Source organism: Trachemys scripta, chromosome 2 (genome assembly GCF_013100865.1).
Source record: "Trachemys scripta elegans isolate TJP31775 chromosome 2, CAS_Tse_1.0, whole genome shotgun sequence".
Taxonomy (NCBI): domain Eukaryota; kingdom Metazoa; phylum Chordata; order Testudines; family Emydidae; genus Trachemys; species Trachemys scripta.
Window position 1 is genome coordinate 73,367,029 of NC_048299.1, and position 13,337 is coordinate 73,380,365.

Below are 13,337 nucleotides of genomic sequence, written 5' to 3' on the forward strand. Positions count from 1 at the left end.
CCATAGTACTAAACTAGGGGTCGGCAACCTTTCAGAAGTGGTGTGCCAAGTCTTTATTTATTCACTCTAATTTAAGGTTTCACGTACCAGTAATACATTTTAACATTTTTAGAAGGTCTCTTTCTATAAGTCTGTAATATATAACTAAACTATTGTTGTATGTAAAATAAATAAGGTTTTTAAAATGTTTAAGAAGCTTCATTTAAAATTAAATTAAAATGCAGAGCCCCCCAGACCGCTGGCCAGGACCTGGGTAGTGTGAGTGCCACTGAAAATCAGCTTGCGTGCCGCCTTTGGCACACTTGCCATAGGTTGCCTACCCCTGTACTGAACACTGGCTAGTTTTCCACAGTCACTGTCACTCTCATTGGCATAGGATCTCTCATCCACAGGCTGGCCTACTTCATTTTTTTAGCTGAATTCATCACAGTACATTTACTTCTATACACATGTTGTGCATGTCCTTTCTCATGGCCCTTCCAAAACAATCATCCAGTTTATGGCTAGGTTGCTCAGCCTGATTCTTGACTAACATAGCACTGATTAGGACAGGCATTTAGTGAGGTGTTTAAGTATGCATTTAGGTGCCTTACTTCAGGCCCCCAAGCAGCGGCAACATGTGAGCGGGAGCATGCGGGGTCACGTGCCTCCCCAGATTTGCTGTTTGGTTTGGACTGAGCATGCTCACGTGGACTGAGCATGCTCAGTAACACTGCTGAAGCCAGCGGCCCTCACTCTGCCTCCCCACTATCGACAGGCACGAGTCCCCTCTGCTCCCAAGTTTCTCGGTTTAACAATCTAACTTCAAATGCTGGTTTCTCTCTGAAGTTTGTGCCTCATGCATTTAATCAGGAGAAAATGTAGATGATTTATGCATATTTTACATCTCTCTGTTTCCTGAGAGATGATAGCTTACAGGGGAGTTGTCACTTTGTAAGCCATCAAAAGCCTGAACCAGGTCACACTATAGAATAGTCATGGCATTTTATAGAGTGAAGATTTAACAAAAGCTGAATATTCCAAATTTCCATGGCCCACACCCCTAACTTATACTTTTCCAATTTTTTCTTAGCCACGGAGCTGCAAATGATTACAATATTCTTGCAATAGCTAAATCTTTGTTGCTGAATTATTTTATCCTGGCTGGAAAAAAAAAAGAGTCCAGAAGAACCATAAAATTCTACATGTGCTTGCTCATAGAAAAATGGCTTCTAGATGAAATACACATGCTGTAAAGATTTGTTCGCATGTTTTGTTTGTGTCCCACTAGATGGTGCTGTGCTGGTGGTCATGTGTAAGGATACTGCATGAAAAATTAATCACACTATTTGTTCTTCACTGTGTCAATATTTGTCTAGCAGTTTGTGATGTGAGAGTTCTAAGGCATTGGGAATATATGTACATTATTAAAAAGGAAATGCTCAGGCATGACAAGGATAATATACTCTGTTATTTGTGTGTGTGTTTGTGTGTGTCTATATATACACCACACATATATTATACAAAATCATTCTATTTGTATATAACATGCAATCTTAACATTCTGGGTTTTTTGTGGCATTTGGTTGTGCTTGTATAAATCTGTAATTCATTTGCACTACAGTATTTTGTACTATATTTTCTTAATGGTTGAATGCTGCATTATATTAGTGCGCCATAATTATAATATAAATATCTAGTACACTTTTAGTGCTATGTAAATAAGTAGAAATAATAGTGCATTATCACTTGCTGGGTAGAAATTTTGTTCTTTCGTGTCTAATGTGAAAAAGTTTCTCCATTTTGGTTGTATTGTGGAATATTAAATAGATTCATTCAAGAATATAATTTAATATATTAGATTTACTACTTTGGACCAGTGTAATCCAATTATATGCTGAAAGAATTTATCCAAAAGAAACTCTTATCTATTTATGGATAATGAGACTGTTTTCCTCTGACTTCTTTAATCTCTTTAGATAGACTTTCGGGCACCGGATAGAAGAGAAAGGAGTATGATATTAAAACCAAAACAAAAAAAAAGAAGTGTGCCTAACATCATCTTAGAAGTTTTGCTATATTTGTAACTCCTTTCCATGTCCTTTGTCTGTCGTGTCTATTGAGATGGTAAGCTCTTTTGGACAGAAACCACATCTTTTCTTTGTTCAATGAGGCACCTAGCATGCCTTCGGGTGCATAAGAATTGTATTTTAAATATGTGTCAGTGACACCTTAAGCCTATATATATTTATTTAAAAGAATCACATTTCGCAATTTGTTATCTTCCATGAAGAAAATCCCTAAAACTGCTTAATGGGAATTTCTTTAACCACAAAACTCTGTGGGAATGGAATCTGGTGATAAACATTTATGATAATAAAAGGAGGTTTACCACATTTAAAAAAACTCCCACCTTAATTTTTATTCTCCACAAACAATACAACAAGGTCAATACAATGTTGTTTACTTTTCAGGACATTTTCATTTCCTTCACTACATTTAATTGACTACAAAACTATAGCCAAGTTACAGCCCTGTTCTTCCATCCGTAGTACATGGGACTTCATGATTATCACTAAACCATTAATCCTCTGCTGCTTTGCTGTTTTCCTTCCAGGAATTATTGTATACACAATTAGAGTATAAAATCTTCATAATTTTAAGGAATCGTATTATGTATAAGTGAATAAATAAAAAGGCCCATTTACCAAGTGGCATTTCTTTGTTGAAGGACTGTGGATCATATTCTCTCTTCACTCATCCTTGTAGGAAAGACCATGGAAGGCATGTGCATTACCTCCACTGCATCACACTGCCTTGGTAGCCCTCAGTTTTGGAGGAGATGGGCTGTGGATGGGATGCATAGGGAATTTAATGTGTATGTATTTGGAAATAAGGTCCCAATTCAGCAAAATACTTAAGAATATACAGTAAATGGGACTTAAAAACATGCTAAGTGGGACCCAAGAGATTTCCATGCAGGAAGCCAGTTTATATAATTCACTTCCCCTCCCCAGATTAAATCTATTTCAGAAGTTCTGTTGATCCTGCTTCTTGTAGGTCAGTTCCTAACGTAGCCTAGAGAGAGTACTCAGTGTTTTTATATGTACACAAAGGTAGTGAGCAGTGCATATCTCTACACTAAATCTATTCCACATTCATTGGACCTACTTAAGGATAGTAGTGGCACTTTCCAAAGATGCGAAGCTCTTTAAAAACTACATCACAAATTACTTCAGATATTATTTACATAAGGTCATTTCTTTGCCTACATTTATAACAAATAAGTACTCCTTGAAACTACTTTTTGCCTATTTTCATTTCACAAATTTTTTTTCCCTTCTGCAAACCACAGCATTATCAACAGTCCCGAAAGGTACTACATAATTCAAGCAGAGGCAATGTGGGAGCTGCAAATCAAAAGCATCAAGATACAATAATAATGTACATAGCTATGAACTTTGCTGATCATGTATGCACTGCATGGGGAAATGGGCTTTCTCCACCCAAATAAAGCATCAACCAAGGATTTTCCATCTAATTTCTGAACGAAATTGATCACTTTCAGACTGGAACCAGAGTTAATGAAGTGAGACCCAATCCTGTTGAGCTGAGTTTCAACTAGTCCTACCTATTCAATTTGTGGAGGTGCTGGGGTGTTCAACAGCTTATGAAATGGCCAGATTACCCTCATGGCCAGTGAAAATTGACAGGATTTTAGCCCCATAATTGATAGAGATTGTCATCACTTCTTTGTGGGAGATCAAGATGCCAACATCTCATTACATTAAACCTGTACTCGAAAAAATATCCCTTGATGTTGATAATAGACTGGTATTGGTAGATTGACATGATTGTGGTGATGCAATTCTGGGGCCCATTTTCACTCAAAAATACTTACATTTTTATTTTAAAAATTAGTTGATTTCACAATTTGACATTCAAAATTTCATTTGGAAAAACCTCAGTTTTCACAATCAGATATAGAAAAATTCAAATTTTCTCATGCTTCAATGAGAGAAAAAAATGGTTACCTAACTTTTTGTCACTGTTGTTCTTCAAGATGTGTTGCTCATGTCTATTCCATCCTAGGTGCGTGCACCCACGTGCACAGTTGTAGGAGATTTTTGCCTTAGTGGTACCCATAGGGTCAGCTGTGGCGCCCCCATGAGTGCCATGCTCATGCACTGGTATATTAGACACTGCCGACCCTATCCCCTGTCAGTTCCTTCTTGCCGGCATCTCTGACAGAGCGGCAGGAGGGCGGGTAATGGAGTGGACATGAGCAACACATCTCCAAGAACAATTACAAAAGGGTAGGTAACCGTTTTTTCCTCTTCGAGTGCTTGCTCATGTTCATTCCATTCTAGGTGACTCGCAAACAGTATCCTTGGAGGTGGGCTCGGAGTTCATGGTCTTGCGGCTTGCAGCACTGCTTTACCGAAGCCAGTGTTGTCTCGGGCTTGCTGGGTAAGTGTGTAGAGTGCAAAAGTGCGTGAATGTGGGGACAAATGACAAGGTGGCCACCCTACAGATATCCTGGATAGGCACTTGGGCTAGGAAAGCTGCTAAAGAGCTTGCACCCTGGTTGAATGGGTGGTTACAATCACTGTTGGGGGCACCTTTGCCTAATCATAGCAGTGGCGATCCAAGAAGAAATTCTTTGAACAGAAACTGGACGACCTTTCATCCTGTCAGCCACCATAACAAACAATTGTGTCGACTTGCGGAATGGCTTGGTCCTTTCAATGTAGAAGGCTAATGCCCTCCTGACATCCTGGGAATGCAACCTACACTCCTCCTGACTTATGCAGCTTTTGAAAAGAGGCAGGTAAGTAAATGTCCTGGCCCGTATGAAACTGTGAGACCACGTTGGGCAGGAAAGCCGGGTGCGGACACAGCTGGACCTTGTCTTTGTAAAAGACTGTATAGGGCAGTTCCAAGGTAAAAACCCTAATCTCAGAGACCCTGATGTTATTGCAACCGAGAACATGAGCTTCCAGGAAAGGAGGAGAGAGCAGGAAGCCAGAGGTCCCATGATCCATGACAGCACAAGATTCATGTCCCACAGAGGGACGGGGTCCCTGACATGCAGGTAGAGGTGCTTGAGGCCCTTGAGGAACCTGGCAGTCATGTCCTGGGTAAAAACTGACCTAGCCTTGAACAGCGGATGGAAGGCTGAGATAGCGGCCACGTGGACCTTGATAGATGAAAGGGACAGGCCTTGGAGGTTGCGATGCAGAAGGTAGTCCAGGATTAACTACAAGGCCCGCTCGGGCCGAATGCCTTTATCTGAGGTCCAATAAACAAACCACTTCCATTTGGCCAGATAGGTGGCTCTGGTGGAGGGCTTTCTGCTGTCCAACAGGACCTGTTGAACACTGGCCAAGCACTCCTGCTCCTCCCCGCTTCTCCTCCCAGCGCTTGCTGCTGCAAAACAGCTGTTTCGCAGTGTAACAAGCTCCAGGAGGGAGGGGGGAGGAGTGGGAACACGGCGCACTCAGAGGAGGAGGCGGGGAAGAGGCAGGGCCAGGGCGGAGATTTGGGGAAGGGGTTGGAATAGGGGCAGGGAGGGGGCGGAGTTGGGGCCAGGGTGGGGGGGGGGTCAAGCACCCACTGGTGCCAGCAGAAGTCGGCACCTATGGGTGGTTAGACACCCAAAATTGCTGTTGAATAAATTTTCCTGAGTCCAATCTCTTGGTGTCTTTGTTTTTTGCCATGCCACTGACTTGGCCCTGCCTGTCCTTTTCATTGACAGTGACTTGGAAGTAACAGAGGAGGAGAAGGAGTATTGCTTGATCACAGAATGACTATGAGCCGCCAATGTGATATGGCTGTGAAAAAAGCTAATGTGGTCTTGGGATGCATCAGGCGAGGTATTTCCAGTAGAGATAAGGAAGTGTTAGTACCATTATACAAGGCACTGGTGAGACCTCATATGGAATATTGTGTGCAGTTCTGGTCTCCCATGTTTAAGAAGGATGAATTCAAACTGGAACAGGTAAGAGAAGGGCTACTAGGATGATCCGAGGAATGGAAAACCTGTCTTATGAAAGGAGACTCAAAGAGCTTGGCTTGTTTAGCCTAAACAAAAGAAGGCTGAGGGGAGATATGATTGCTCTCTATAACTATATCAGAGGGATAAATACCAGGGAGGGAGAGGAATTATTTAAGCTCAGTACCAATGTGGGCACAAGAACAAATGGATATAAACTGGCCATCAGGAAGTTTAGACTTGAAATTAGAAGGTTTCTAACCATCAGAGGAGTGAAGTTCTGGAATAGCCTTCCAAGGGGAGCAGTGGAGGCAAAAGACATATCTGGCTTCAAGACTAAGGGCTGGTCCACACTAACCCCCCACTTCGAACTAAGATATGCAACTTCAGCTACATTATTCACGTAGCTGAAGTCAACTATCTTAGTTCGAACTTACCGTGGGTCCACACGCGGCAGGCAGGCTCCCCCGTCGACTCCGCGTACTCCTCTCGCCGAGCAGGAGTACTGGCTTAGACGGCGAGCACTTCTGGGATTGATCCCAGAAGATCGATTGCTTACCGCCGGACCTGGAGGTAAGTATAGACGTACCCTAAGCTTGATAAGTTTATGGAAGGGATGGTATGATGGGATAGCCTAATTTTGGCAATTAATTGATCTTTGATTATTAGCAGTAAATATGTCCAATGGCCTGTGATGGGATGTTAGATGGGGTGGGATCTGAGTTACTACAGAGAATTCTTTCCTGGGTGTCTGGCTGGTGAGTCTTGCCCACATGCTCAGGGTTTAGCTGATCGCCATATTTGGGGTTGGGAAGGAATTTTCCTCCAGGGCAGATTGGCAGAGACCCTGGAAGGTTTTTGCCTTCCTCTGCAGTGTGGGGCACGGGTCACTTGCTGGAGAATTTTCTGCACCTTGAAGTATTTAAACCACAACTTCAGTAGCACAGACATAGGTTAGGGGTTTGTTTCAGGAGTGGGTGGGTGAGATTCTGTGGCCTGTGTTGTGCAGGAGGTCAGACTAGAAGATCATAATGGTCCTTTCTGACCTTAAAGTCTATGAGTCTATGAGACCAGTGATGCTGCCGGAGGGTGTGTTTACAAATATTCAAACCCTTTTGCAGGGACGTAGTACTTCTTTTTCATCTTCTAAGAAGTAGACGGCATGGAAGAGGGGGTCTGCCACAGCAATTCGGCAATCTTAAGGACCCCTGGGTGGACAGGCAGCACGACCCGGGCTGGGGTGGAGGAGAATAAAACATTAAAGAGGTTGTCGAACTCCTCCGCAAACTCTTCAATTTTCAAGTTCAAATTGGTAGCCACCCTCTGAAGGTGGCTCCTTGAAGTTGTCGAGGAGGACTGCCTGTTTGAGAGGGACCCGCCACTGCTTCGTCTGGAATTGATGTTGAAGACTGCACAGCCAGGTGAGGGCCGGGTTCCCCTTCCCTCTCCAGGAACAGTTCTTTAGGCATTGCAACCTGCTCCACTGCCCCCTGTGTCAGATTCGTGTTCCGCCAGTGTGGAGGCCATACCAGTCTTGCGGGTCAGTGGTGAATCACCCCTCCTTGGCAAGGGGTTGAACTCCTGGTCTGACTCAGACCACTGCCCTTCCAGTGACCAGGGCAAAGCCGTAGACGCCTGAGTCTGCCAACTGACTCTGGTCGGCGACTGGTGAGACAAGGGAGAGGATTGGTGCCTGCCTGATGAGCGATACTGGGGAGGTGGAGACCGGTGCCATGATAGGGAGCGATCCTGCCCCAGTGGGGATAGATGTCTGGGAGACATCTAGGCGATGGTGACCTGCACTGTGGCAATCTTTGGCAGGAAGCTGACTGGTACTGAAGGTACAGGGACTGGTGCCTCGACTGCGGTGTCCCATGCCTTTTAGGGGGAGATCACGGCGTCAGGGACCTGGGCCTTCTGCCTGGAGACCGAGGGTGCAGTGCCAGAGTCCTAGGCCATGGAGATGGGAATCTACGCCTGAGGTCCGGGGCCTGAGGATGCTCCACTACCCTATGGGGCAGTCCCATGACCGGCTTGCCCTTAGGTGTTGGGGTCTTAGCCAAGTCCGGCACCTGGCACAGTGTCTGTGGTGCCAGCCGGCCTGCTTGTTCTTTAGCCGCTGGGGCCACTTCGGGCAATGAGGGCCCTAGGAGAAGCCTGCCTTCTGTGGGGACCACAGCTCTGGAGCACACAGGGACTGACATAAGTCCTTTGCCTGAAGCCCCTTTCTCCTCTGGTGCTGGGGGAGCTCTTCTTCTTTTGCCACTTCTTAGGCACCAGCGAGGGGGAACGGTGCTGGGCAGAGCCCGGTGCCAGCGGTGTGCTCCATACCGATACCAAGGTGCTAGAAGCGGAGGCCAAGCAGGAAGTATCCGATGCAGGACGAAGAGCAGCCTCCATGAGGAGGGCCCTCAAGTGGATATCCCATTTTTCTGGGTTCTACAGCAAAAGTTCTTACAGATTCTGCACTTGTCCTTTCTATGGGACTCCCCCAAGCACTTCCAATAGCTGTCGTGGGGGTCACTAATAGGCATGTTGCATGAAGAGCATGGTTTGAAGCCGGGGGAAGGGGCAGGCCCCGCTCCGGGGCAAAGTCCCAGCCAGGACTCAAACTACCAAACTAACCTAACACTTAACTTAATGGCTAAGTACCTACAAACTATATACAAAGAAGATAGACAAGGGGTTGTAAAGAACCGCTAACGCGCTTGCAATGCAAGACGAGGTGCTCCGACCAACCGTCCTGGGTGGTAAGAAGAAACTGAGAGGGCGTAGGGCTGGCAGCGACTAATATACCAGCGCACGAGCGCAGCACTGAAGAAGGTGCCACAGCCAACGCCACGGATACCACTAAAGCAAACATCGCCAACGACTGTGCACGTGGGTGCGCGCACACCTAGAATGGAATCAACAGCAGCAGGCACTCGAAGAGAAACTGCCTATTTTGCTAAGATTATGTGAAAAATGAAATTTGCTGGACTCTGAATAGCTTGGAACATAACTGGAAATCACTCACATTCTCACATACACACTTTATAAAATGAAAGGAAATAAAATCTAATTGTTTCACACCACTTCTCCCAATGGATCTTTTAAAAAAGAAAGCTAATTGCCATGGATTAGCATGATCACCATTGCCCAGGAGTACATTTTCTCCATGGAGCTTATTCAGAACAATCGTTCTCAGCTTTGTACTGTTTTCCGTTTTGCCATTATCAGGGTATGGCATATACAGGGGACTTACATAGGAATGCTCATGCCCAGAGTTGCAGAACTTCCCTTACAGCAGCTCAGCAAGCTACCATTTATTTTTAATTGCTCCCCACAGTGTAGGCCAATTAAGGATGAAGTCAGCAGGGCAAGGATCACTCACAAACCCTTTGAAGGGAGCAGACCCAGCATTTGCTTCGCCGAAGGCTGCCATTCACACATTTGTGCAAGAATGCAAACAATTGGGCTCACTCGGTAGGATCAAGTGCTATCAAGTTCAGTTTAAGCTAAATTCTAGTGCATATGGCAATAAGAGTGGCAGTGATCCTGAATATTATCCCTGGGGTTAGAAACTTTCAAAATGAGATTTAGATTCCTGACCCTCCCAGTTTCAGCAGGAAACACCTGCTAAAGCAGCTTCGGGAACTGCCTCTCATTATCAGCTTCTGTTCAGAGATCAGGTTTTCACAGCCCTTGTAGAACAGCAGGTTTAAGAACTTGATCTTTTGAAAGTTTCCGATTGAAAATATTGGAGGATGGTATAAGTTCAACTTTTGACTCATGTTTTGTACTATGATAACTAATGCCTCAATACTCATTTGACTCGCTTTTATTTTTTCTAGCTTTTGAATCTTGAAGGAATAGTGGCCGCTGTGTAGTTTTTAATTTGCTAGCAGTAGGAGAACTGGGGAGAAAGGTTTGGTGATTAGGTTTGAATTAGGAACGAACCATTTAGATGTTTATCTGAACCTATTGAGTCTGTAAAATTTGATTGGAATGTCACAACATGTCTATTACCCGCTTCTACAGAACAGAGCTTCCATTTTCACTTTGTCAGAACCAGGAAATACAAATGTGTATACAACTGAAAAACAATGGGGTCAACAAGCTAACTAAGTTCTTTGGAAACCTACTCTTCCCTCAAAACTTTGGGTCTTACGTCATCACAGTTGGTTTACTTGTTCTTGAACTGTGCATGTATGAACTGCACACCATTAGTACCAACATTTATTTCAAACTGTACCAAAAAATGTGGTAGTACAGAGAACATAAAAACAGAAGTATTTGATATGAAAAACTAGTTCTACTAGAGCTAAATGAGTTAGAGGGGAACAGGAACTCCTGTTCTCTAGTACTGGTATGATCTTCCTTTTAAAATATATGTGCAATGGAGAGTTGGAAAATATTAAATCTGGGTTTAGTTGATCACTCTAAACTGTTCTATGTAATTTTCCAAATGGATTTGTACCATGAATTCTAGGTCGTCTTGGTTTCTCTATTTCACAGTGAGAGAGAAACAGACACTACTACTTTCAGAGTGGTAGCCGTGTTAGTCTGTATCAGCAAAAAGAATGAGGAGTCCATGTGGCACCTTAGAGACTAACAAATGTATTTGAGCATAAGATTTTGTGGGCTAAAACCCACTTCATTGGATGCATGCAGTGGAAAATACAGTAGGAAGATATATAAATTTGTTAGTCTCTAAGGTGCCACAAGTACTCCTCGTTCTTTTTGCCGACACTACTACTATTATTATGCTGTTAAATTATTTTATTACAGAAAACATACATTGTTCCCAAATTGTACATTCCCTTCCCATCAGAGCCTCCCGTTTCTATACATGCAAACACCTCATTAAGGGGCTTTTGCAGATAGCATGAATGGTGAATATTGCAACTTAGATTCAAACCCCCTCCTGGTTCGAAGGAAAAAATCTACAGTTTTTCACTCCCAAAGGGGGAAGAAAATAATGGAGGATGTAATCTGTCCCAGGGTGCACATCTTTGCTAGCCTCTAGAATTTTTTTTTTTTAAATACAGCCCATGATAAAATTATCTGAATGAAAAAGAAAATTTCCTGTGGGTAAGATACATACTAGTATATTTGGTCTGCAATCTGGTTCATTTGTTGTTGAAGACAATGGTACCTACTTTCACCTTTACTATTTCAAATACAGGACAGATTAGGGTGACAATTTTTTGGATGTTTGGTGGCTAACGTGATATGAATTTGTGGACTTAGTCTAATTCTTAATGGATAAGGGTCCACCTTACAAAAGATGTCACCATATTGTTGGCTTTTTGTATTGATACACCCACCCATCCCCATCCACAAACAAAGTACTAACACACACTCCAGGCAACATATGACATCGAGGGGTATCCATACAATGAAAACCCCAAATCTCCCCTATGCATCAGAAGCCCTCTATGACCCTTCCCATCCGAAGAAAATAAGGCACCTCTCGGACTGTCCATCTAGCATCCCTTCCCATGTTGCAAGGAGACCCTAAGCCTTAGTTAAGTATGTTAGTGTAAAACAGATCTCACTTAGGAAAGTACTGAATACCTATACTGTGTTACACAAACAATATTTTTATAATGTACAATAGGCAAAATATAACAGGGGTTGGTCACCGCTGGGTTGGACCAAGTGCCTTACATGTTAGTTGATCTCCCTTTGGATGGAGGCAGCTGGGGGGCAGGTGATGGAGACTGGTGAGGGAGGGGTTTTGGCCTCTCCCAGCCTCTGTATGGTCTTGGCCAAGAGGATGGTGACTGCTCCTCTAATGAGGACTCAGAGAGTGAGGAGCCAGATTTCCCCTGATCATCCTCCTTTTTCTTTTTACCTCCTCAAGGTCTGTACCACTTTCAGGACTTGGTGGTGGTTGTCTCTTGATGGCCTGCCTAGTGCTGGCCAGTGCAGACTAGGCTGCCGCTGCCAGGATGATTCTATATGGATAAAATAGATAAACTGTCATATTGTCAATACTCACAGCAACAGGGGCTTTAAGAACATGCTGTGTGGACACCAGTTATGGTCTATGTGTCTACTTGATCTTATTAACAGAGATTCAGGCTTTTGCTTCACAGAGGGGAAATGGGGGAGGGAGATGACAAGCATGAATGCTCGCTCTGACTTATATCAGAGCTGAGTACAAGGACTAAAAGGGAGAGAATGAATGCTAGGAACTGATGTTTGCTGGGCCAGTAAGGGCACAGGCGCTGACTTTTCAAACTGCCAGGGGGTGCTCGATCCACAGCTCTGCCCCAGGCCCTGCCCCCACTCCACCCCTTTCCCCAAGACCCCACCCCACCCCTGCCCTGCCTCCACCCCGCACCGCCTCTTCCTGCCTAGTTCTGCCCCCTCCCTTGAGCATGCCGCCAGGGCCAGCTCCAGGCACCAGGCAAGCAAGCTCATGCTTGGGGCGGCAGATTGTACGAGGCGGCATTCCGGCCAATCTTAGGGCAGCACGGACGCTTTTTTTTTTTTTGTTCCGCTCCGGCCGCCCTAGGATTGGGGCCTGGGGCAGAGCTGTGGATCGAGCCCCCCCCGGCAGTTTGAAAAGTCAGCGCCTGTGCCCTTACTGTCCCAGCAAACATCAGTTCCTAGCATTCATTCTGCTCCCTTTTTGTCCTTGTACTCCGGCAGGGCAGCCCGCGTCCTTCCCTCCCAGCCGACCGGAGCGGCGCGGAGCCCTCCCAGCAGGCGGCGCGGCGGTTTGGGCCGCGTGGCAGCACCCCGCTGAAGCCCTGGCCGCCCGCCTTCTCTCTCTCTCTCTCCCCCCCCCCGCTAGCCTGGGCACATCTGCAGCGCAGGGAGTCCCCCTGCACCCTGGCTCCAGCCGCACTGCAGGTTTTTTGGGGGCAGCAAAAAAGCCAGAGCCAGCCCTGCATGCCGCATCCTTGCTCCTCCTCCCTCCCTCCCAGCATGCCATGAAACAGCTGATTGTGGCAGGTGGGAGGTGTGGGGAGGGAGGGGTGCTGATCCACAGCGTCTGCCGGCAGGGGAGAAGCGCTGGGGGATGGAGGATAGCTGAGAGGGGGGCTGCCGGAGGTGAGCTCCCACTATTTTTTCCCCCACGGGTGCTCCAGCTCCGAAGCACCCATGGAGTCGGCACCTATGCAGCAGGGAGCTTCAGGAGCAGCAAGGGGAAAGATTATGCATTTCATATACAGTCAGGATTATGTACACAGACACACTGTATATTCTGTTATACCATATAATGGCGATGCCTTTTTAAGTGGCTCATCATGAGGTTGGTGTCCCGTTCCTCTGCCCCCTGGATGACCACAATGTGGATCACAGTGCTTGCAATTGATTACAAATAGGCATGAATCCTGCCTTTGATCTTTCTCCATGTATTGCATGG